The sequence below is a fragment of the Panulirus ornatus genome, chromosome 18 (genome assembly GCF_036320965.1).
Source record: "Panulirus ornatus isolate Po-2019 chromosome 18, ASM3632096v1, whole genome shotgun sequence".
In the NCBI taxonomy this organism is placed as follows: domain Eukaryota; kingdom Metazoa; phylum Arthropoda; class Malacostraca; order Decapoda; family Palinuridae; genus Panulirus; species Panulirus ornatus.
This window is the reverse complement of record NC_092241.1, coordinates 23,812,237-23,837,203: the sequence shown is the minus strand read 5'-3', so window position 1 is coordinate 23,837,203 and position 24,967 is coordinate 23,812,237.

Below are 24,967 nucleotides of genomic sequence, written 5' to 3'. Positions count from 1 at the left end.
CCAGGGGTACGCAGAGGGGTAATCAATACAGCCAGGGGTACGCAGAGGGGTAATCAATACAGCCAGGGGTACGCAGAGGGGTAATCAATACAGCCAGGGGTACGCAGAGGGGTAATCAATACAGCCAGGGGTACGCAGAGGGGTAATCAATACAGCCAGGGGTACGCAGAGGGGTAATCAATACAGCCAGGGGTACGCAGAGGGGTAATCAATACAGCCAGGGGTACGCAGAGGGGTAATCAATACAGCCAGGGGTACGCAGAGGGGTAATCAATACAGCCAGGGGTACGCAGAGGGGTAATCAATACAGCCAGGGGTACGCAGAGGGGTAATCAATACAGCCAGGGGTACGCAGAGGGGTAATCAATACAGCCAGGGGTACGCAGAGGGGTAATCAATACAGCCAGGGGTACGCAGAGGGGTAATCAATACAGCCAGGGGTACGCAGAGGGGTAATCAATACAGCCAGGGGTACGCAGAGGGGTAATCAATACAGCCAGGGGTACGCAGAGGGGTAATCAATACAGCCAGGGGTACGCAGAGGGGTAATCAATACAGCCAGGGGTACGCAGAGGGGTAATCAATACAGCCAGGGGTACGCAGAGGGGTAATCAATACAGCCAGGGGTACGCAGAGGGGTAATCAATACAGCCAGGGGTACGCAGAGGGGTAATCAATACAGCCAGGGGTACGCAGAGGGGTAATCAATACAGCCAGGGGTACGCAGAGGGGTAATCAATACAGCCAGGGGTACGCAGAGGGGTAATCAATACAGCCAGGGGTAAGCACTTTGCCCGTAGGAGAAGTTAAGACTACCTGGGGTAATTAGTAAAGCCAGAGGTAATTACTACGTCCCATGGGTTACTTAGTACTAGCAAGGGTAATTACTGCGGCCGATGGTAATTAGTATGCCCATTTTTGCACAGCTAGGGGTAATCAGTTGTAAGATTACATACTACTATCAGGGGGTAACTGGGGCGATTAGAGGTGATTACTGCTCACTGGGTAATTAGAATAGCTCAAGAGGGTATCTAAGAACTACCAAGGTCAATTAGTACGATCAGAGATAATTAGAACAACCAAAGTTGTTGATACGTGTAAGAGAAATTAGTACAGTCAGGAGTACTATGCACCCAAGGTGTAATTAGTCTGTCCTAATGGATGAATAGTACAGTCAGAAGTAATTCGTGCGACAAGGGTTAATTAGTATCCACAGGATAATTAGTACCAAGGGCGTATATAGTACTTTCAGAAGCATTATTACAAGCTGGGGTAATTAGTAAGCCAAAGAGTATTTAGTACGAGCAGAGGTAATTACCACGCCCAGGAGTATAGTATAGAGCAAGGGAACGTAGCAACTAAAGGGGTAATCAGTAGGGGAAGATGTAGTTAACACATCTGAGGGTAATAGGGGTAATTATGCTAAAGGGTATATGGCATTTTCAGAAGTGATTAGTACGGCTGGGGTAATTAGTGAGCCCTAGAGTAATAAGTGCGACCAGTGTTAATTAGCACTCCCAGGGGTAACTAATTAGCCAAGGGATGATTACACACACAGGAGTAATTGATACGGTCAGATGTAATTAGCACTCACTCATTACTTAGGAGTACTCAGGACTGATAATCAGTACAGCAATTTGTAATTGTTACCCCAAAATGTAATTATCACTCTCAAGAGTAAGTAGAGATAATTGATTAATACAAATAAATGTAATTAGTACTTCATGTGGGGGGATAACATTGCCAGGGTGCCATGAAGGTGCCATGAAGGTGCCATGAAGGTGCCATGAAGGATGACTGAAATACCCAGGGGTAATTAATACGTCGAAAAACAATCAGTAAGCCTCATGGGGTACACATCACTCTCAGAGATAATTGCGACTTCGAGGGGTAATTAATACGTCCGGGAGTCTAAGGGTAATTAGCATGGTCAGGTGTAATTAGTGTGTCAAGCGATACTTAGTACTACCAGGGGTAATCATTAAGCCCAGAAATAATTAGCATGTCGTAAGAAGTACTTAGGATTAATAAAGTTATTTACTACACCCAAAGAAAATTAGCTCAGGGTTAGTTAGCGCGCTCAGAGATAATTAGCACAGACAGGGATACTTAGTACGCCCAAGAATACTTAGCACGCCCTAAATGGTAATTCGGGGTAATTAGTACGTCCTGAGGGGTACATAGCACATTAGTACGGGGAGGGGCCATTAGTACGGGGAGGGGCCATTAGTACGAGGAGGGGCCATTAGTACGGAGAGGGGCCATTAGTACGGGGAGGGGCCATTAGTACGAGGAGGAGCCATTAGTACGGGGAGGGGCCATTAGTACGAGGAGGAGCCATTAGTACGGAGAGGGGCCATTAGTACGGAGAGGGGCCATTAGTACGGGGAGGGGCCATTAGTACGGGGAGGGGCCATTAGTACGGGGAGGGGCCATTAGTACGGGGAGGGGCCATTAGTACGGGGAGGGGCAATTAGTGCACCCAAGAGTAAGTTGTACTACGCCCAGGGGCACGGCCTGGTGAATAATACGTCTTAGGATAATTGGTAAGCTTCGTGTGGCACATAGTAATTTCATGGGTAATTACTACAGCATTATTACATGGCAGTTAGAGACTGAGTGTGAACGAATGGGGCCTTTGTTGTCTTGTCCTAGCGCTACCTCGCACACATGAGCGGGGAGGGGGTTGTTATTCCATGTGTGGCGAGGTGGCGATGGGAATGAATAAAGGCAGACAGTATGAATTATGTACATGTGTATATATGTATACGTCTGTGTGTGTGTATATATATATGTATACGTTGAGATGTATAGGTATGTATGTTTGCGTGTGTGGACGTGTATGTACATACATGTGTATGTGGGTGGGTTGGGCCATTCTTTCGTCTGTTTCCTTGCGCTACCTCGCTAACGCGGGATATACATACCTACACAGCTTTCCATGGTTAACCCAGACGCTTCGCATGCCTTGATTCAATCCACTGACAGCACGTCAACCCCGGTATACCACATCGCTCCAATTCACTCTATTCCTTGCCCTCCTTTCACCCTCCTGCATGTTCAGGCCCCGATCACACAAAATCTTTTTCACTCCATCTTTCCACCTCCAATTTGGTCTCCCTCTTCTCCTCGTTCCCTCCACCTCCGACACATATATCCTCTTGGTCAATCTTTCCTCACTCATTCTCTCCATGTGCCCAAACCACTTCAAAACACCCTCTTCTGCTCTCTCAACCACGCTCTTTTTATTTCCACACATCTCTCTTACCCTTACGTTACTCACTCGATCAAACCACCTCACACCACACATTGTCCTCAAACATCTCATTTCCAGCACATCCATCCTCCTGCGCACAACTCTATCCATAGCCCACGCCTCGCAACCATACAACATTGTTGGAACCACTATTCCTTCAAACATACCCATTTTTGCTTTCCGAGATAATGTTCTCGACTTCCACACATTCTTCAAGGCCCCCAGAATTTTCGCCCCCTCCCCCACCCTATGATCCACTTCCGCTTCCATGGTTCCATCCGCTGCCAGATCCACTCCCAGATATCTAAAACACTTCACTTCCTCCAGTTTTTCTCCATTCAAACTCACCTCCCAATTGACTTGACCCTCAACCCTACTGTACCTAATAACCTTGCTCTTATTCACATTTACTCTTAACTTTCTTCTTCCACACACTTTACCAAACTCAGTCACCAGCTTCTGCAGTTTCTCACATGAATCAGCCACCAGCGCTGTATCATCAGCGAACAACAACTGACTCACTTCCCAAGCTCTCTCATCCCCAACAGACTTCATACTTGCCCCTCTTTCCAAAACTCTTGCATTTACCTCCCTAACAACCCCATCCATAAACAAATTAAACAACCATGGAGACATCACACACCCCTGCCGCAAACCTACATTCACTGAGAACCAATCACTTTCCTCTCTTCCTACACGTACACATGCCTTACATCCTCGATAAAAACTTTTCACTGCTTCTAACAACTTTCCTCCCACACCATATATTCTTAATACCTTCCACAGAGCATCTCTATCAACTCTATCATATGCCTTCTCCAGATCCATAAATGCTACATACAAATCCATTTGCTTTTCTAAGTATTTCTCACATACATTCTTCAAAGCAAACACCTGATCCACACATCCTCTACCACTTCTGAAACCACACTGCTCTTCCCCAATCTGATGCTCTGTACATGCCTTCACCCTCTCAATCAATACCCTCCCATATAATTTACCAGGAATACTCAACAAACTTATACCTCTGTAATTTGAGCACTCACTCTTATCCCCTTTGCCTTTGTACAATGGCACTATGCTCGCATTCCGCCAATCCTCAGGCACCTCACCATGAGTCATACATACATTAAATAACCTTACCAACCAGTCAACAATACAGTCACCCCCTTTTTTAATAAATTCCACTGCAATACCATCCAAACCTGCTGCCTTGCCGGCTTTCATCTTCCGCAAAGCTTTCACTACCTCTTCTCTGTTTACCAAATCATTTTCCCTAACCCTCTCACTTTGCACACCACCTCGACCAAAACACCCTATATCTGCCACTCTATCATCAAACACATTCAACAAACCTTCAAAATACTCACTCCATCTCCTTCTCACATCACCACTACTTGTTATCACCTCCCCATTTGCGCCCTTCACTGAAGTTCCCATTTGCTCCATATATATATATATATATATGTATTCTTTGAGATGTATAGGTATATATAAGTGCGTGTGTGGACGTGTATGTATATACAGTTGTATGTGGGTGGGTTGGGCCATTTTTTTGTGTTTCCTTGCACTAACTTGCTAACGCGGGAGACAGCGACAAAGTATAATGATAACAAAAATGATATAGTATATATATCCCTGGGGATAAGGGAGAAAGAATACTTCCCACGCATTTCTCACGTGTCGTAGAAGGCTACTAGAGGGGACGGGAGCGGGAGCTAGAAACCCTCCCCTCCTTGTATTTTAAGTCATGCTGAGAGTGCTAATCCTCCTCGAAGGCTCAGATTGGGGTGTCTAAATGTGTGTGGATATAACCAAGATGAGAAAAAAGGAGAGATAGGTAGTATGTTTGAGGAAAGGAACCTGGATGTTTTGGCTCTGAGTGAAACGAAGCTCAAGGGTAAAGGGGAAGAGTGGTTTGGGAATGTTTTGGGAATAAAGTCAGGTGTTGGTGAGTGTACAAGAGCAAGGGAAGGAGTAGCTTTTCTCCTGAAACAGGAGTGGGGGAGTATGTGATAGAGTGTAAGAAAGTAAACTCTAAACTGATATGGGTAAAACTGAAAGTGGATGGAGAGAGATGGGTGATTATTGGTGCATATGCACCTGGGCATGAGAAGAAAGATCAAGAGAGGCAAGTATTTTGGGAGCAGCTGTGTGAGTGTGTTAGTAGTTTTGATGCACGAGACCGGGTTATAGTGAAAGGTGAGGTGAATGTAAAGGTGAGTAATGTGGCAGTTGAGGGAATTATTGGTATATATGGGGTGTTCAGCGTTGTAAATGGAAATGGTGAAGAGCTTGTAGATTTGTGTGCTAAAAAAGGACGGGTGATTGGGAATACCTGGTTTAAAAAGCGAGATATACATAAGTATACATATGTATGTAGGAGAGATGGCCAGAGAGCATTATTGGGTTACGTGTTAATTGATAGACGCGCGAAAGAGAGACTTTTGGATGTTAATGCGCTGAGAGGTGCAACTGGAGGGATGTCTGATCATTATCTTGTGGAGGTGAAGGTGAAGCTTTGTATAGGTTTTCAGAAGAGAAGAGAGAATGTTGAGGTAAAGAGAGTGGTGAGAGTAAGTGAGCTTGGGAAGCAGACTTGTGTGAGGAAGTACCAGGAGAGACTGAATGCAGAATGGAAAGAGGTGAGAGCAAAGGACGTAGGGGAGTGGGGTAGGATGGGATGTATTTAGGGAAGCAGTGATGGCTTGCGCAAAAGATGCTTGTGACATGAGAAGCGTGGGAGGTGGGCCGATTAGAAAGGGTAGTGAGTGGTGAGATGAAGAAGTAAGATTATTAGTGAAAGAGAAAAGAGAGGCATTTGGACGATATTTGCATGGAAATAATGCAAATGAGTGGGAGATGTATAAAAGAAAGAGGCAGGAAGTCAAGAGAAAGGTGCAAGATGTGAAAAAGAGGGCAAATGAGAGTTGGGGTTAGAGAGTATCATTAGATTTTAGGGAGAATAAAAAGATGTTTTGGAAGTACGTAAAGTGCGTAAGACAAGAGAACAAATGGGAACATCGATAAAGGGGGCTAATGGGGAGGTGATAACAAGTAGTGGTGATGTGAGAAGGAGATGGAATGAGTATTTTGAAGGTTTGTTGAATTTGTTTGCAGATATAAAGGCCACTTTTTCACCTATTGTACCTATCTCTTGACATCCTGCATCTTTCTTTTATACATCTCCCACTCATTTGCATTATTTCCCTGCAATATCGTCCAAATGCCTTTCTCTTCTCTTTCACTAATAATCTTACTTCTTCATCCCACCACTCACTACCTTTTCTAATCTGCCCTCACCCCACGCTTCTCATCCCACAAGCATCTTTTGCACAAGCCATCACTGCTTCCCTAAATACATCCCATTCCTCCCCCAATCCCCTTACGTCCTTTGTTCTCACCATTTTCCATTCTGTACTCAGTCTCTCCTTGTACTTCCTCACACAAGTCTCCTTCCCAAGCTCACTTACTCTCACCAATCTCTTCACCCCAACATTCTCTCTTCTTTTCTGAAAACCTCAACAAATCTTCACCTTCGCCTCCACAAGATAATGATCATACATCCCTCCAGTTGCACCTCTCAGCACATTAACATCCAAAAGTCTCTCTTTCGCGCGCCTATCAATTAACACGTAATCCAATAACGCTCTCTGGCCATCTCTCCTACTTACATACGTATACTTATGTATATCTCGCTTTTTTAAACCAGGTATTCCTAATCATCAGTCCTTTTGTCAGCACATAAATCAACAAGCTGTTCACCATTTCCATTTACAACACTGAACACCCCATGTACACTAATCATTCCCTCAACTACCACATTACTCACCTTTGCATTCAAATCACCTATCACTATAACCCGGTCTTGTGCATCAAAACTTCTAACACACTCACTCAGCTGCTCCCAAAACACTTGCCTCTCATGATCTTCCTTCTCATGACCATGTGCATATGTATCAATAATCACCCATCTCTCCATCCACTTTTAGTTTTACCCATATCAATCTAGAGTTTACGTTCTTACACTCTATCACATACTCCCACCACTTCTGTTTCAGGATTAGTGCTACTCCTTCCCTTGCTCGTGTCCTCTCACTAACCTCTGATTTTACTCCCAAGACATTCCCAAACCACTCTTCCCTGGATCCTTGAGCTTCGTTTCACTCAGAGCCAAAACATCCAGGTTCCTTTCCTCAAACATATTACCTATCTCTCCTTTTTTCACATTTTGGTTACATCCACACACATTTAGATACCCCAATCTGAGCCTTGGAGGAGGATGAGCACTCCCCGCGTGACTCCTTCTTCTGTTCCACCTTTTAGAAAGTTAGAATACAATGAGGGGAGGGTTTCTAGACCCGCCCACTACGACTCGTGAGGAATGTGTGGGAAGTATTCTTTCTCCCCTGTCCCCACGGATAATATATATATATATATATATATATATATATATATATATATATATATATATATATATATATATATATATATATTCTTTCTTTTTCTTTTAAACTATTCGCCATTTCCCGCGTTAGCGAGGTAGCGTTAAGAACAGATGACTAGGCCATTCTGGAATATCCTCACCTGGCTCCACTCTGTTCCTTCTTTGGAAAATTAAAAAAAACGAGAGGGGAGGATTTCCAGCCCCCCGCTCCCTCCCCTTTTAGTCGCCTTCTACGACACGCAGGGAATACGTGGGAAGTATTCTTAATCCCCTATCCCCAGGGATATATATATATATATATATATATATATATATATATATATATATATATATATATATATATATATATATATATATATATGTATATATATATCATTTTATCTATTTTGCTTTGTCGCTGTGTCCTGCGTTAGCGAGGTAGCGCAAGGAAACAGACGAAAGAATGGCCCAACCCACCCACATACACATGTATATACATACACGTCCACAACCGCAAATATACATACCTATACATCTCAACGTATACATATATATACACACACATAGACATATACATATATACACATGTACATAAATCATACTGTCTGCCTTTATTCATTCCCATCGCCATCTCACCACAAATGAAATAACAACCCCCTCCCCCCTCATGTGTGCGAAGTAGCTCTAGGAAACGACAACAAAGGCCCCATTCGTTCACACTCAGTCTCTAGCTGTCATGTAATAATGCACCGAAACACAGCTCCTTTCCACATCCAGGCCCCACAGAACTTTCCATGGTTTACTCCAGACGCTTCACATGCCCTGGTTCAATCCATTGACAGCACGTCGACCCCGGTATACCACATCGTTTCAATTCACTCTATTCCTTGCACGCCTTTCACCCTCCTGCATGTTCAGGCCCCGATCACTCAAAATCTTTTTCACTCCATCTTTCCACCTCCAATTTGGTCTCCCACTTCTCCTCGTTCCCTCCACCTTTGACACATATATCCTCTTGGTCAATCTTTCCTCACTCATTCTCTCCATGTGACCAAACCATTTCAAAACACCCTCTTTTGCTCTCTCAACCACACTCTTTTTATTACCACACATCTCTCTTACCCTTACATTACTTACTGGATCAGACCACCTCACACCACATATTGTCCTCAAACATCTCATTTCCAGCACATTCACCCTCCTCCGCACAACTCTATCCATAGCCCACGCCTCACAGCCATACAACATTGTTGGAACCACTATCCCTTCAAACATACCCATTTTTGCTTTCCGAGATAATGTTCTCGACTTCCATACATTCTTCAAGGCTCCCAGAATTTTCGCCCCCTCCCCCACCCTATGATTCACTTCCGCTTCCATGGTTCCATCCGCTGCCAAATCCACTCCCAGATATTTAAAACACTTCACTTCCTCCAGTTTTTCTCCATTCAAACTTACCTCCCAATTGTCTTGACCATCAACCCTACTGTACCTAATAACCTTGCTGTTATTCACATTTACTCTCAACTTTCTTCTTTCACACACTTTACCAAACTCAGTCACCAGCTTCTGCAGTTTCTCACAAGAATCAGCCACCAGTGCTGTATCATCAGCGAACAACAACTGACTCACTTTCCAAGCTCTCACATCCACAACAGACCGCACACTTGCCCCTCTTTCCAAAACTCTTGCATTCACCTCCCTAACAACCCCATCCATATACAAATTAAACAACCATGGAGACATCACACACCCCTGCCGCAAACCTACATTCACTGAGAACCAATCACTTTCCTCTCTCCCTAAACGTACACATGCCTTTCATTCTCGATAAAAACTTTTCACTGCTTCTAACAACTTATCTCCCACACCATATATTCTTAATACAGTCCACAGAGCATCTCTATCAACTCTATCATATGCCTTCTCCAGATCCATAAATGCTACATACAAATCCATTTGCATTTCTAAGTATTTCTCACATACATTCTTCAAAGCAAACACCTGATCCAAACATCCTCTACCACTTCTGAAACCACACTGCTCTTCCCCAATCTGATGCTCTGTACATGCCTTCACCCTCTCAATCAATACCCTCCCATATAATTTCCCAGGAATACTCAACAAACATATACCTCCGTAATTTGAGCACTCACCTTTGTCCCCTTTGCCTTTGTACAATGGCACTATGCAAGCATTCCGCCAATCCTCAGGCACCTCACCCTGAATCATACATACATTAAATAACCTTACTAACCAGTCAACAATACAGTCACCCCCTTTTTTAATAAATTCCAATGCAATACCATCCAAACCCGCTGCCTTGTCGGCTTTCATCTTGCGCAAAGCTTTTAGTACCTCTTATCTGCTTACCAAATAATTTTCCCGAACCCTCTCACTTTGCACACCACCTCGACCAAAACACCCTATATCTGCCACTCTATCATCAAGCACATTCAACAAACCTTCAAAATACTCACTCCATCTCCTTTTCACATCACCACTACTTGTTATCACCTCCCCATTAGCCCCGTTCACTGATGTTCCTAAGTGTTCCCTTGTATTACGCACTTTATTTACCTCATTCCAAAACATCTTTTATTCTCCCTAAAATTTAATGATACTCTCTTGCCCCAACGCTCATTTGCCCACTTTTTCACCTCTTGCACCTTTCTCTTGACCTCCTGCCTCTTTCTTTTATACTTCTCCCACTCATTTGCATTATTTCCCTGCAAAAATCGTCCAAATGCCTCTCTCTTCTCTTTCACTAATAATCTTATTTCTTCATCCAACCACTCACTACTCTTTCTAATCTGCCCACCTCCCACGCTTCTCATGCCACAAGCATCTTTTGCACAAGCCATCACTGCTTCCCTAAATATATCCCATTTCTCCCCCACTCCCCTTACCTCCTTTGTTCTCACATTTTTCCATTCTGAACTCAGTCTCTCATGGTACTTCCTCACACAAGTCTCCTTTCCAAGCTCACTTACTCTCACCACTCTCTTCATCCCAACTTTCTCTCTTCTTTTCTGAAAACCTCTACAAATCTTCACCTTCGCCTCCACAAGATAATGATCAGACATCCCTCCAGTTGCACCTCTCAGCACATTAAAATCCAAAAGTCTCTCTTTCGCGCGCCTATCAATTAACACGTAATCCAATGACGCTCTCTTACCATCTCTCCTACTTACATACGTATACTTATATATATCTCTCTTTTTAAACCAGGTACTCCCAATCACCAGTCCTTTTTCAGCACATAAATTTTCAAGCTCTTCACCATTTCCATTTACACCACTGAACATCCCATGTGTACCAATTATTCCCTCAACTGCGACATTACTCACCTTTGCATTCAAATCACCCATCACTGTAACCCGGGCTCGTGCATCAATACCACTAACACACTCATTCATATGTATATAAACATATATACATATGTACATAATTCATACTGTCTGCCCTTATTCATTCCAGTTGCCACCCCGCCACACATGTAATGACAACCCCTTCCCCCCGCATGTGCGCGAGGTAGCACTAGGAAAAGACAACAACGGCCACAATCGTTCACACTCAGTCTCTAGCTGTCATTTATAATGCACCGAAATCACACCTCCCTTTCCACATCCAGGCCCCACAGAACTTTCATGGTTTACCCTAGACGCTTCACATGCCCTGGTTCAATCCATTGACAGCACGTCGACCCCGGTAAACCACATCGTTCCAATTCACTCTATTCCTTGCACGCCTTTCACCCTCCTGTATGTTCAGGCCCCGATCAATCAAAATTTTTTTCACTCCATCTTTCCACCTACAGTTTGGTCTCCCACTCCTCCTCGTTCCCTCCACCTCTGACACATATATCCTCTTTGTCATTCTTTCCGCACCCATTCTCTCCATGTGACCAAACCATTTCAAAACACCCTCTTCTGCTCTCTCAACCACACTCTTTTTATTACCACAGATCTCTCTTACCCTTTCATTACTTACTTGATCAAACCACCTCACACCAAATATTGTCCTCAAACATCTCATTTCCAGCACATCCACCCTCCTCCGCACATCTGTATCTATAACCCACGCCTCCAAACCATTCAACATTGTCGGAACCACTATTCCTTGAAATATATCTATTTTTGCTTTAAGAGACAACGTTTTCGACTTGCACACATTTTTCAAAGCTCCCAAAACTCCCCCCCCCCCCCCCCCCCGTGACACTTCCGATTCCATGGTTCCATCCGCTGCCAAATCCACTCCCATGATATTTAAAACACTTCACTTCCTTCAGTTTTTCTCCATTCAAACTTACCTCGCAGTTGACTTGTCCCTCAACCCTACTGTACCTAATAACCTTGCTCTTATTCACATTTACTCTCAGCTCTCTTCCTTCACACACTTTACCAAACTCAGTCACCAGCTTCCTCCAGTTTCTCACCTGAATCAGCCACCAGAACAATATCATCAGCGAACAACAACTGACTCACTTCCCAAGCTCTCTCATCCACAACAGAGTGCATACTTGCCCCTCTCTATAAAACTCTTGCATTCACCTCCCTAACAACCCCATCCATAAACAAATTAAACAACCATGGAGACATCACACACCCCTGCCGCAAACCGACATTCACTGACCCCCAATCACTTTCCTCTCTTCCTACACGTACACATGCTTTACATCCTCGATAAAAACTTTTCACTGCTTCTATCAACTTGCCTCCCACACCATATATTCTTAATACCTTCCACAGAGCTTCTCTATCAACTATGTCATATTCCTTCTCGAGATCCATAAATGCTACATACAAATCCATTTGCTTTTCTAAGTATTTCTCACATACATTCTCCAAAGCAAAGACACATCCTCTACCTCTTCTGAAACCACACTGCTCTTCCCCAATCTGATGCTCTGTACATGCCTTCACCCCCCTCAATCAATACCCTCCCGTATAATTTCCCAGGAATACTCAACAAACTTATACCTCTGTAATCTGAGCACTCACCTTTATCCCCTTTGCCTTTGTACAATGGCACTATGCACGCATTCCGCCAATCCTCAGGCACCTCACCATGAGTCATACATACATTAAATAAACTTACCAACCAGTCACCCCTTTTTGAATACATATATATATATATATATATATATATATATATATATATATATATATATATATATATATATATATATATATATATATATATATATATATATATATATATATTTATATTTATATTTATTTTATTATACTTTGTCGCTGTCTCCCGCGTTTGCGAGGTAGCGCAAGGAAACAGACGAAAGAAATGGCCCAACCCCCCCCATACACATGTATATACATACGTCCACACACGCAAATATACACACCTACACAGCTTTCCATGGTTTACCCCAGACGCTTCACATGCCTTGATTCAATCCACTGACAGCACGTCAACCCCGGTATACCACATCGCTCTAATTCACTCTATTCCTTGCCCTCCTTTCACCCTCCTGCATGTTCAGGCCCCGATCACACAAAATCTTTTTCACTCCATCTTTCCACCTCCAATTTGGTCTCCCTCTTCTCCTCGTTCCCTCCACCTCCGACACATATATCCTCATGGTCAATCTTTCCTCACTCATTCTCTCCATGTGCCCAAACCACTTCAAAACACCCTCTTCTGCTCTCTCAACCACGCTCTTTTTATTTCCACACATCTCTCTTACCCTTACGTTACTCACTCGATCAAACCACCTCACACCACACATTGTCCTCAAACATCTCATTTCCAGCACATCCATCCTCCTGCGCACTACTCTATCCATAGCCCACGCCTCGCAACCATACAACATTGTATATATATATGTATATATATATATGTTTTTTTTTTTTTTTTTTTTTTTATACTTTGTCGCTGTCTCCCGCGTTTGCGAGGTAGCGCAAGGAAACAGACGAAAGAAATGGCCCAACCCCCCCCCCCCCATACACATGTACATACACACGTCCACACACGCAAATATACATACCTACACACCTTTCCATGGTTTACCCCAGACGCTTCACATGCTCTGATTCACTCCACTGACAGCACGTCAACCCCTGTATACCACATCGCTCCAATTCACTCTATTCCTTGCCCTCCTTACACCCTCCTGCATGTTCAGGCCCCGATCACACAAAATCTTTTTCACTCCATCTTTCCACCTCCAATTTGGTCTCCCTCTTCTCCTCGTTCCCTCCACCTCCGACACATATATCCTCTTGGTCAATCTTTCCTCACTCATTCTCTCCATGTGACCAAACCATTTCAAAACACCCTCTTCTGCTCTCTCAACCACGCTCTTTTTATTTCCACACATCTCTCTTACCCTTACGTTACTTACTCGATCAAACCACCTCACACCACACATTGTCCTCAAACATCTCATTTCCAGCACATCCATCCTCCTGCGCACAACTCTATCCATAGGCCACGCCTCGCAACCATACAACATTGTTGGAACCACTATTCCTTCAAACATACCCATTTTTGCTTTCCGAGATACTGTTCTCGACTTCCACACATTTTTCAAGGCTCCCAAAATTTTCGCCCCCTCCCCCACCCTATGATCCACTTCCGCTTCCATGGTTCCATCCGCTGACAGATCCACTCCCAGATATCTAAAACACCTCACTTCCTCCAGTTTTTCTCCATTCAAACTCACCTCCCAATTGACTTGACCCTCAACCCTACTGTACCTAATAACCTTGCTCTTATTCACATTTACTCTTAACTTTCTTCTTCCACACACTTTACCAAACTCAGTCACCAGCTTCTGCAGTTTCTCACATGAATCAGCCACCAGCGCTGTATCATCAGCGAACAACAACTGACTCACTTCCCAAGCTCTCTCATCCCCAACAGACTTCATACTTGCCCCTCTTTCCAGGACTCTTGCATTTACCTCCCTAACAACCCCATCCATAAACAAATTAAACAACCATGGAGACATCACACACCCCTGCCGCAAACCTACATTCACTGAGAACCAATCACTTTCCTCTCTTCTTACACGTACACATGCCTTACATCCTCGATAAAAACTTTTCACTGCTTCTAACAACTTGCCTCCCACACCATATATTCTTAATACCTTCCACAGAGCATCTCTATCAACTCTATCATATGCCTTCTCCAGATCCATAAATGCTACATACAAATCCATTTGCTTTTCTAAGTATTTCTCACATACATTCTTCAAAGCAAACACCTGATCCACACATCCTCTACCACTTCTGAAACCGCACTGCTCTTCCCCAATCTGATGCTCTGTACATGCCTTCACCCTCTCAATCAATACCCTCCCATATAATTTACCAGGAATACTCAACAAACTTATACCTCTGTATACTTATACTTATACCTCTGTATACATATATATATATATATATATATATGTATATATATATATATATATATATATGTATATATATATATATATATGTATATATATATATATATATATATATATATATATATATATATATATATATATATATATATATATATATATATATATATATATATATATATATATATATATATATATATATATATATATATATATATATATATATATATATATATGACGATCACTGGCAATAGAAAAGAGTTTATGTCCTTCATCAGCCACCGATTTGCAATTCTGATATCTCCTCCAACCAATCCCAGGGCAAAATCTGGAAACTTCAGCTCCATAAACCATGGCTGAAATCTCCTACGCCAGAGACAGCTGGACAAAATTAAAGCAGTAACGTTATGTTATATACAATCCCAATACTTCCCCACTGTCGAGGCGCTGTTACAGCCAGCAAGTGTTGGACATATCTTGTCTAATGTAATGTTTTACCTAATGTATTTATATAATGTATTTAATACTGTATCCATGCAATATTTTACCTACTGTATTCATGTAATGTATTGCATACTGTATTCATGTAATATATTACATAATGTATTCAAGAAATGTTTTATCTACTGTTTCATGTAATGTATTGCATACTGTATTCATGTAATGTATTGCGTTCGGTATTCATATAACGTATTGCTTATTGTATTCATGTAATGTATTGCATACTGTATTCATGAAATGTATTACGTTCGGTATTCATATAATGTATTGCTTATTGTATTCATGTAATGTATTGCATACTGTATTCATGAAATGTATTACGTTCGGTATTCATATAACGTATTGCTTATTGTATTCATGTAATGTATTGCCTGATATATTCCTGTAATGTGATGCCTACTGCATTCATGTAAAGCATTGTTTACTGTATTCATGCAAAGTATTGCCTAATGCAATCATGTAATGTATTGCCTGTTATATTCCTGTATTGCCTACTGTATTCATGAAATGTGCTGCGTTCGGTATTCATATAGCATATTGCCTATTGTATTCATATAATGTATTGCCTGTTATATTCCTGTAATGTATTGTCTACTGTATTCATGAAATGTAGTGCCTACTGTATTCATGAAGTGTATTGCCTACTGTATTCATATAATGTATTGCCTACTGTACTCATGTAAAGAATTGTCTACTGTATTCATGTAATTTATTGCCTATTGCATTCACGAATGTATTGCCTGTTATATTCGTGTTATGTATTGTCTAATATATTCATGAAATGTAATGCCACTGTTTTCATGAAATGTATTGTCACTGTATTAATGTAAAGCATTGTCTACTGTATTCATGTAATGTATTGCCTATTGTATTCATGTAATGTATTGCCTAGTATATCATGTAATGTATTGCTTACTGTGTTCATGTTATGTATTACTTACTGTATTCATGTAATGTATTGTCTACTGTATTCATGTAAAGCATTGCCTACTGCATTGATATTATGTATTGCCTCTTGTATTCATGTGATGTATTGCCTACTGTATTCATGTAAAGCATTGCCTACTGTATTGTGTTATGTATTGCCTCTTGTATTCATGTGATGTATTGCCTACTGTATTCATGTAAAGCATTGCCTACTGCATTGATATTATGCATTGCCTCTTGTATTCATGTGATGTATTGCCTACTGTATTCATGTAAAGCATTGCCTACTGTATTGTGTTATGTATTGTCTCTTGTATTCATGTGATGTATTGCCTAGTGTATTCATGTAAAGCATTGCCTACTGTATTGTGTTATGTATTGTCTCTTGTATTCATGTGATGTATTGCCTAGTGTATTCATGTAAAGCATTGCCTACTGTATTGTGTTATGTATTGTCTCTTGTGTTCATGTGATGTATTGCCTAGTGTATTCATGTAATATAGTGTAATATAACGATCATTGTGTGTGTGCTTGAGTGTCAGTATATTGACGTCACTCATACATAATGTCCAGCAAGACAGAGGGCGGCCACTGGCAGCATTGTCACTAACAAGTGATACAAATCACGTGAGGAAGAGAAGTATGATAACTGAACATGGCTAGAGTGAGACCACTGCCAAGGCTGAAAACTGAGGACATTAATGGTTCTGTAGACAATGTCGACTCCAATTTGAGCAAAGGTTGAGGCGTGAGACATAGTGAGAGTGTTTGAGCAAAGGTTGAGGCGTGAGACATAGTGAGAGTGTTTGAGCAAAGGTTGAGGCGTGAGACATAGTGAGAGTGTTTGAGCAAAGGTTGAGGCGTGAGACATAGTGAGAGTGTATACGTGTGTTAGAATTAGCTTGACAATGGCTGCTTCATCGACCCTAGCAGTTGATTGGCCTAAAGCGTGTACTATAACCAGCTAACTAACCAACCAAGGTTGAGTGAAGCACTAGAGCAGTTATCTCCGGCTTAGTATGAATGATGAGGTTAAAGGTGACTTTCCCTGTAACAGTAACAGTGGTAACGCCTCTTATTGTGCTGGGCCGCTAAGAGCAATGGCTGGAAACGAGTCAGATGTTACCATCTAAGTTGACCTCATGATATGGCATCAGGTCTAAGAATATTGTAATAGACAAACAACTAAAAGGACCAGAATCTCTTACCCTAAGGCAAAGGACGAGGGGGGGAGACACATATTGATGATTACGATATTTATAAGGTAACACAGCCAAGTGTGCCTTATTCCTAGTCCCTGCTGGCATGATGAATGTTACTCATGGTAGGTGTGAAACATCGTGGGACAATTACCTGAATAGAATCCAAAACAACTGAAAATGAGTTTGGATACGTCCAAGATATGAGAGGAACAGTGACAAGGCAATATGATAAGAATGCTCCAAAGGAGGCGATCATCCGCCTCGTTGATAACTATGACGTGTTCTGCAAGAACAGATATGAAGGAAATTACCAGAGGTCGGCGCACCTGGAGCCGTCCAGGGCCCTTGAGGCAGCAATCCCAAGCATCCAGACACAGTTGGGGTCAGCAGGGCTTCCCACCCACATGACGACACACTTCCAGCTCCATCAGTAACTTTTCTTTTTTCTCTGTGTAATTATGATGCTGCAGATTGGCCCTCATAAATGGCTTATACACTTCTCATTTATTGCTCAAATGATAGCAATTTCAAAATCCATTAACTTTTCTATTAGTGTATATTCAAAAGTGGGAATGAGGATACGATTTTTGTTGTCATAGATTTTCTGTATGAAAGAATCTTCAATTTTCAGGTCAAGAATACAATTTCCATCAAATTTTACACACACACACACACACACACACACACACACACACACACACACACACACACACACACACACATATATATATATATATATATATTTATATATATATATATATATATATATATATATATATATATATATATATATATATATATATATATTTTATTTTATTATTATACTTTGTCGCTGTCTCCCGCGTTTGCGAGGTAGCGCAAGGAAACAGACGAAAGAAATGGCCCAACCCCCCCCCCATACACATGTATATACATACGTCCACACACGCAAATATACATACCTACACAGCTTTCCATGGTTTACCCCAGACGCTTCACATGCCCTGCTTCAATCCACTGACAGCACGTCAACCCCGGTATACCACATCGCTCCAATTCACTCTATTCCTTGCCCTCCTTTCACCCTCCTGCATGTTCAGGCCCCGATCACACAAAATCTTTTTCACTCCATCTTTCCACCTCCAATTTGGTCTCCCTCTTCTCCTTGTTTATATATATATATATATATTATTTTGCTTTGTCGCTGTCTCCTGCGTTAGCGAGGTAGCGCAAGGAAACAGACGAAAGAATGGCCAAACCCACCCACATACACATGTATATACATTCACACACTCAAATATACATACCTATACATCTCAACGTATACATATATATATACACACACAGACATATACATATATGCACATGTACATAATTCATACTGTCTGCCCTTATTCATTCCATCGCCACCTCGTCACACATGAAATAACAACACCCTCCCCCATCATGTGTGCGAGATAGCGCTAGGAAAAGACAACAAAGGCCCCATTCGTTCACACCCATCTCTAGTTGTCATGTAATAATGCACCGAAAACACAGCCCTCTTTCCACATTTAGGCCCCACAGAGCTTTCCATGGTTTACCAGAGACGCTTTACATGTCCTGGTTCAATCCATTGACAGCACGTCGACCCCGGTATACCACATCGTTCCAATTCACGCTATCAATTGCCCGCCTTTCACCCTCCTGCATGTTCAGGCCCCGATCACTCAAAATCTTTTTCACTCCATCTTTCCACCTCCAATTTGTTCTTCCTCTTCTCCTCGTTCCCTCCACCTCTAACACATATATCCTCTTTGTCAATCTTTCCTCACTCATTCTCTCCATGCGGCCAAACCATTTCAAAACACCCTCTTCTGCTCTCTCAACCACGCTCTTTTTATTACCACACATCTCTCTTACCCTATTATTACTCACTCGATCAAACCACCTCACATCACATATTGTCCTCAAACATTTCATTTCCAGTACATCCACCCTCCTGCGCAAAACTCTATCCATAGCCCACGCCTTGCAACCATACAACATTGTTGGAACCACTATTCCTTTAAACATACCCATTTTTTGCTTTCCGAGATAATGTTCTCGACCTCCATACATTCTTCAAGGCTCCCAGAATTTTCGCCCCCTCCCCCACCCTATGATTCACTTCCGCTTCCATGGTTCCATCCGCTGCCAGATCCACTCCCAGATATCTAAAACACTTCACTTCCTCCAGTTTTTCTCCACTCAAACTTACCTCCCAATTGACTTGACCCTCAACCCTACTGTACCTAATAACCTTGCTCTTATTCACATTTACTCTCAACTTTCTTCTTTCACACACTTTACTAAACTCAGTCCCCAGCTTCCTCCAGTTTCTCACATGAATCAGCCACCAGCGCTGTATCATCAGCGAACAACAACTGACTTCCCAAGCTCTCTCATCCACAACAGACTGCATACTTGCCCCTCTTTCCAAACTCTTGCATTCACCTCCCTAACTACCCTATCCATAAACAAATTAAACAACCATGGAGACATAACACACCCCTGCCGCAAACCTACATTCATTGAGAACCAATCACTTTCCTCTCTTCCTACGCGTACACATGCCTTACATTCTCGATAAAAACTTTTCACTGCTTCTAACAACTTGCCTCCCACACCATATATTCTTAATACCTTCTACAGAGCATCTCTATCAATTCTATCATATGCCTTCTCCAGATCCACAAATGCTACATACAAATCCATTTGCTATTCTAAGTATTTCTTACATACATTCCTCAAAGCAAACACCTGATCCACACATCCTCTACGACTTCTGAAACCACACTGCTCTTCCCCAATCTGATGCTCTGTACATGACTTCACCCTCTCAATCAATACCCTCCCATATAATTTACCAGGAATACTCAATAAACATATACCCCTGTAATTTGAGCACTCACCTTTGTCCCCTTTGCATTTGTACAATGGCACTATGCAAGCATTCCGCCAATCCTCAGGCACCTCACCATGAATCATACATACATTAGATAACCTTACCAAACATTCAACAACACAGTCACCCCCCCCCCTATTTTTTTTTTTTATAAATTCCACTGCAATACCATCCAAACCCGCTGCCTTGCAGGATTTCATCTTCCGCAAAGCTTTTACTACCTCTTCTCTGTTTACCAAATCATTTTCCCTAACCCTCTCACTTTGCACACCACCTAAACCAAAACACCCTTTGTCTGCCACTCTATCATCAAACACATTCAACAAACCTTCAAAATACTCACTCCATCTCCTTTTCACATCACCACTACTTGTTATCACCTCCCCATTAGCCCCTTTCACTGAAGTTCCCATTTGCTCCCTTGTCTTACGCACTTTATTTACCTCCTTCCAAAACATCTTTTTATTCTCCCTAAAATTTAATGATATTCTCTCACCCCAACTCTCATTGGCCCTCTTTTTCATCTATTGCACCTTACTCTTGACCTCCTGTCTCTTTCTTTTCTACATCTCCCACTCATTTGCATTATTTCCCTGCAAAAATCGTCCAAATGCCTCTCTCTTCTCTTTCCCTAATAATCCTACTTCTTCATCCCACTACTCACTACCCTTTCTAATCTGCCCACCTCCCACTCTTCTCATGCCACAAGCATCTTTTGCACAAGCCATCACTGCTTCCCTAAATGCATCCCATTCCTCCCCCACTCTCCTTACCTCCTTTGTTCTCACCTTTTTCCATTCTGTACTCAGTCTCTCCTAGTAATTCCTCACACAAGTCTCCTTCTCAAGCTCACTTACTCTCACCACTCTCTTCATCCCAACATTCTCTCTTCTTTTCTGAAAACCTCTACAAATCTTCACCTTCGCCTCCACAAGATAATGATCAGACATCCCTCCAGTTGCACCTCTCAGCACATTAACATCCAAAGTCTCTCTTTTGCGCGCCTGTCAATTAACACGTAATCCAATAACGTTCTCTGACCATCTCTCCTACTTACATACGTATACTTTCGTATATCTCTTTTTAAACCAGGTATTCCCAATCACCAGTCCTTTTTCATCATATAAATCTACAAGCTCTTCACCATTTCCATTTACAACACTGAACAACCCATGTATACCAATTATTTCCTCAACTGCCACATTACTTACCTTTGTATTCAAATCACCTTTCACTATAACCCGGTCTCGTGCATCAAAACCACTAACACACTCATTCAGCTGCTTCCAAAACACTTGCCTCTCATGATCTTTCTTCTCATGCCCAGGTGCATATGCACCAATAATCACCCATCTCTCTCCATCAACTTTCAGTTTTACCCATATCAATCTAGAGTTTACTTTCCTACACTCTATCACATACTCCCACCACTCCTGTTTCAGGAGTAGTGCTACTCCTTCCCTTGCTCTTGTCCTCTCACTAACCCCTGACTTTACTCCCAAGACATTCCCAAACCACTTTTCCCCTTTATCCTTGAGCTTCGTTTCATTCATAGCCAAAACATCCAGGTTCCTTTCCTCAAACATAATACCTATTTCTCCTTTTTTTCTCATCTTGGTTACATCCACACACATTTAGACACCCCAATCTGAGCCTTGGAAGAGGATGAGCACTCCCCGCGTGACTCCTTCTTCTGTTTCCCCTTTTAGAAAGTTAAAGTACAAGGAGGGGAGGGTTTCTAGCCCCCGCTCCCGTCCCCTTTAGTCGCCTTCTACGACACTTGAGGAATGCGTCGGAAGTATTCTTTCTCCTCTATCCCCAGGGATATATATATATATATATATATATATATATATATATATATATATATGTATATATATATATATATATATATATATATATATATATATATATATTTATTCATTTATTTATTTATTTTGCTTTGTCGCTGTCTCCCGAGTTTGCAAGGTAGCGCAAGGAAACAGACGAAAGAAATGGCCCAACCCCCCCATACACAACGTATATACATACACGTCCACACATGCAAATATACATAGATATACATCTCAATGTACACATATATATACACACACAGACACATACATATATACCCATGAACACAATTCACACTGTCTGGCTTTATTCATTTTCATCGCCACCTCGCCACACATGGAATACCATCCCCCTCCCCCCTCATGTGTGCGAGGTAGCACTAGGAAAAGACAACAAAGGCCCCATTCGTTCACACTGTCTCTAGCTGTCATGCGATAATGCCCGAAACCACAGCTCCCTTTCCACATCCAGGCCCCACACAACTTTCCATGGTTTACCCCAGACGCTTCAAATGCCCTGATTCAATCCACTGACAGCACGTCAACCCCGGTATACCACATCGATTTAATTCACTCTATTCCTTGCCCTCCTTTCACCCTCCTGCATGTTCAGGCCCGGATCACACAAAATTTTTTTCACTCCATCTTTCCAACTCCAATTTGGTCTCCCACTTCTCCTCGTTCCCTCCACCTCCGACACATATATCCTCTTGGTCAATCTTTCCTCACTCATTCTCTCCATGTGCCCAGACCATTTCAAAACACCCTCTTCTGCTCTCCCAGGCACGCTCTTTTTATTTCCACACATCTCTCTTACCCTTACATTACTTACTCGATCAAACCACCTCACACCTCACATTGTCCTCAAACATCTTATTTCCAGCACATCCACCCTCTTGCGCACAACTCTATCCATAGCCCACGCCTCGCAACCATACAACATTGTTGGAACCACTATTCCTTTAAACATACCCATTTTTGCTTTCCGAGATAATGTTCTCGACATCCACACATTCTTCAAGGCTCCCAGGATTTTCGTCCCCTCCCCCACGCTATGATTCACTTCCGCTTCCATGGTTCCATCCGCTACCAGATCCACTCCCAGATATCTAAAACACTTTACTTCTTCCAGTTTTTCTCCATTCAAACTTACCTCCCAATTGACTTGAACCTCAACCCTACTGTACCTAATAACCTTGCTCTTATTCACGTTTACTCTTAAATTTCTTCTTTCACACACTTTACCAAACTCAGTCACCAGCTTCTGCAGTTTCTCATATGAATCAGCCACCAGCGCTATATCATCATCGAACAACAACTGACTCACTTCCCAAGCTCTCTCATCCACAACAGACTTCATACTTGCCCCTCTTTCCAAAACTCTTGCATTCACCTCCCTAACAACCCCATCCATAAACAAATTAAACAACCATGGAGACATCACACACCCCTGCCACAAACCTACATTCACTGAGAACCAATCACTATCCTCTCTTCCTACACGTACACATGCCTTACATCCTCGATAAAAACTTTTCACTGCTTCTAACAACTTGCCTCCCACACCATGTATTCTTAATACCTTACACAGAGCATCTCTATCAACTCTATCATATGCCTTCTCCAGATTCATAAATGCTACATACAAATCCATTTGCTTTTCTAAGTATTTCTCACATACATTCTTCAAAGCAAACACCTGATCCACACATCCTCTACCACTTCTGAAACCACACTGCTCTTCCCCAATCTGATGCTCTGTACATGCCTTCACCCTCTCAATCAATACCCTCCCATATAATTTACCAGGAATACTCAACAAACTTATACCTCTGTAATTTGAGCACTCACTCTTATCCTCTTTGCTTTTGTACAATGGCACTATGCACGCATTCCGCCAATCCTCAGGCACCTCACCATGAGTCATACATACATTAAATAATCTTACCAACCAGTCAACAATACAGTCACCCCCTTTTTTAATAAATTTCACTGCAATACCATCCAAACCTGCTGCCTTGCCGGCTTTCATCTTCCGCAAAGCTTTTACTACCTCTTCTCTGTTTACCAAATCATTTTCCCTAACCCTCTCACTTTGCACACCACCTCGACCAAAACACCCTATATCTGCCACTCTATCATCAAGTACATTCAACAAACCTTCAAAATACTCACTCCATCTCCTTCTCACATCACCACTACTTGTTATCACCTCCCCATTTGCGCCCTTCACTGAAGTTCCCATTTGCTCCCTTGTCTTACGCACTTTATTTACCTCCTTCTAGAATATCTTTTTATTCTCCCTAAAATCTAATGATACTCTCTCACCCCAACTCTCATTTGCCCTCTTGTATACCTCTTGCACCTTTCTCTTGACCTCCTGTCTCTTTCTTTTATACATCTTCCACTCAATTGCATTTTTTCCCTGCAAAAATCGTCCAAATGCCTCTCTCTTCTCTTTTACTAATAATCTTACTTCTTCATCCCACCACTCACTACCCTTTCTAATCAACCCACCTCCCACTCTTCTCATGCCACAAGCATCT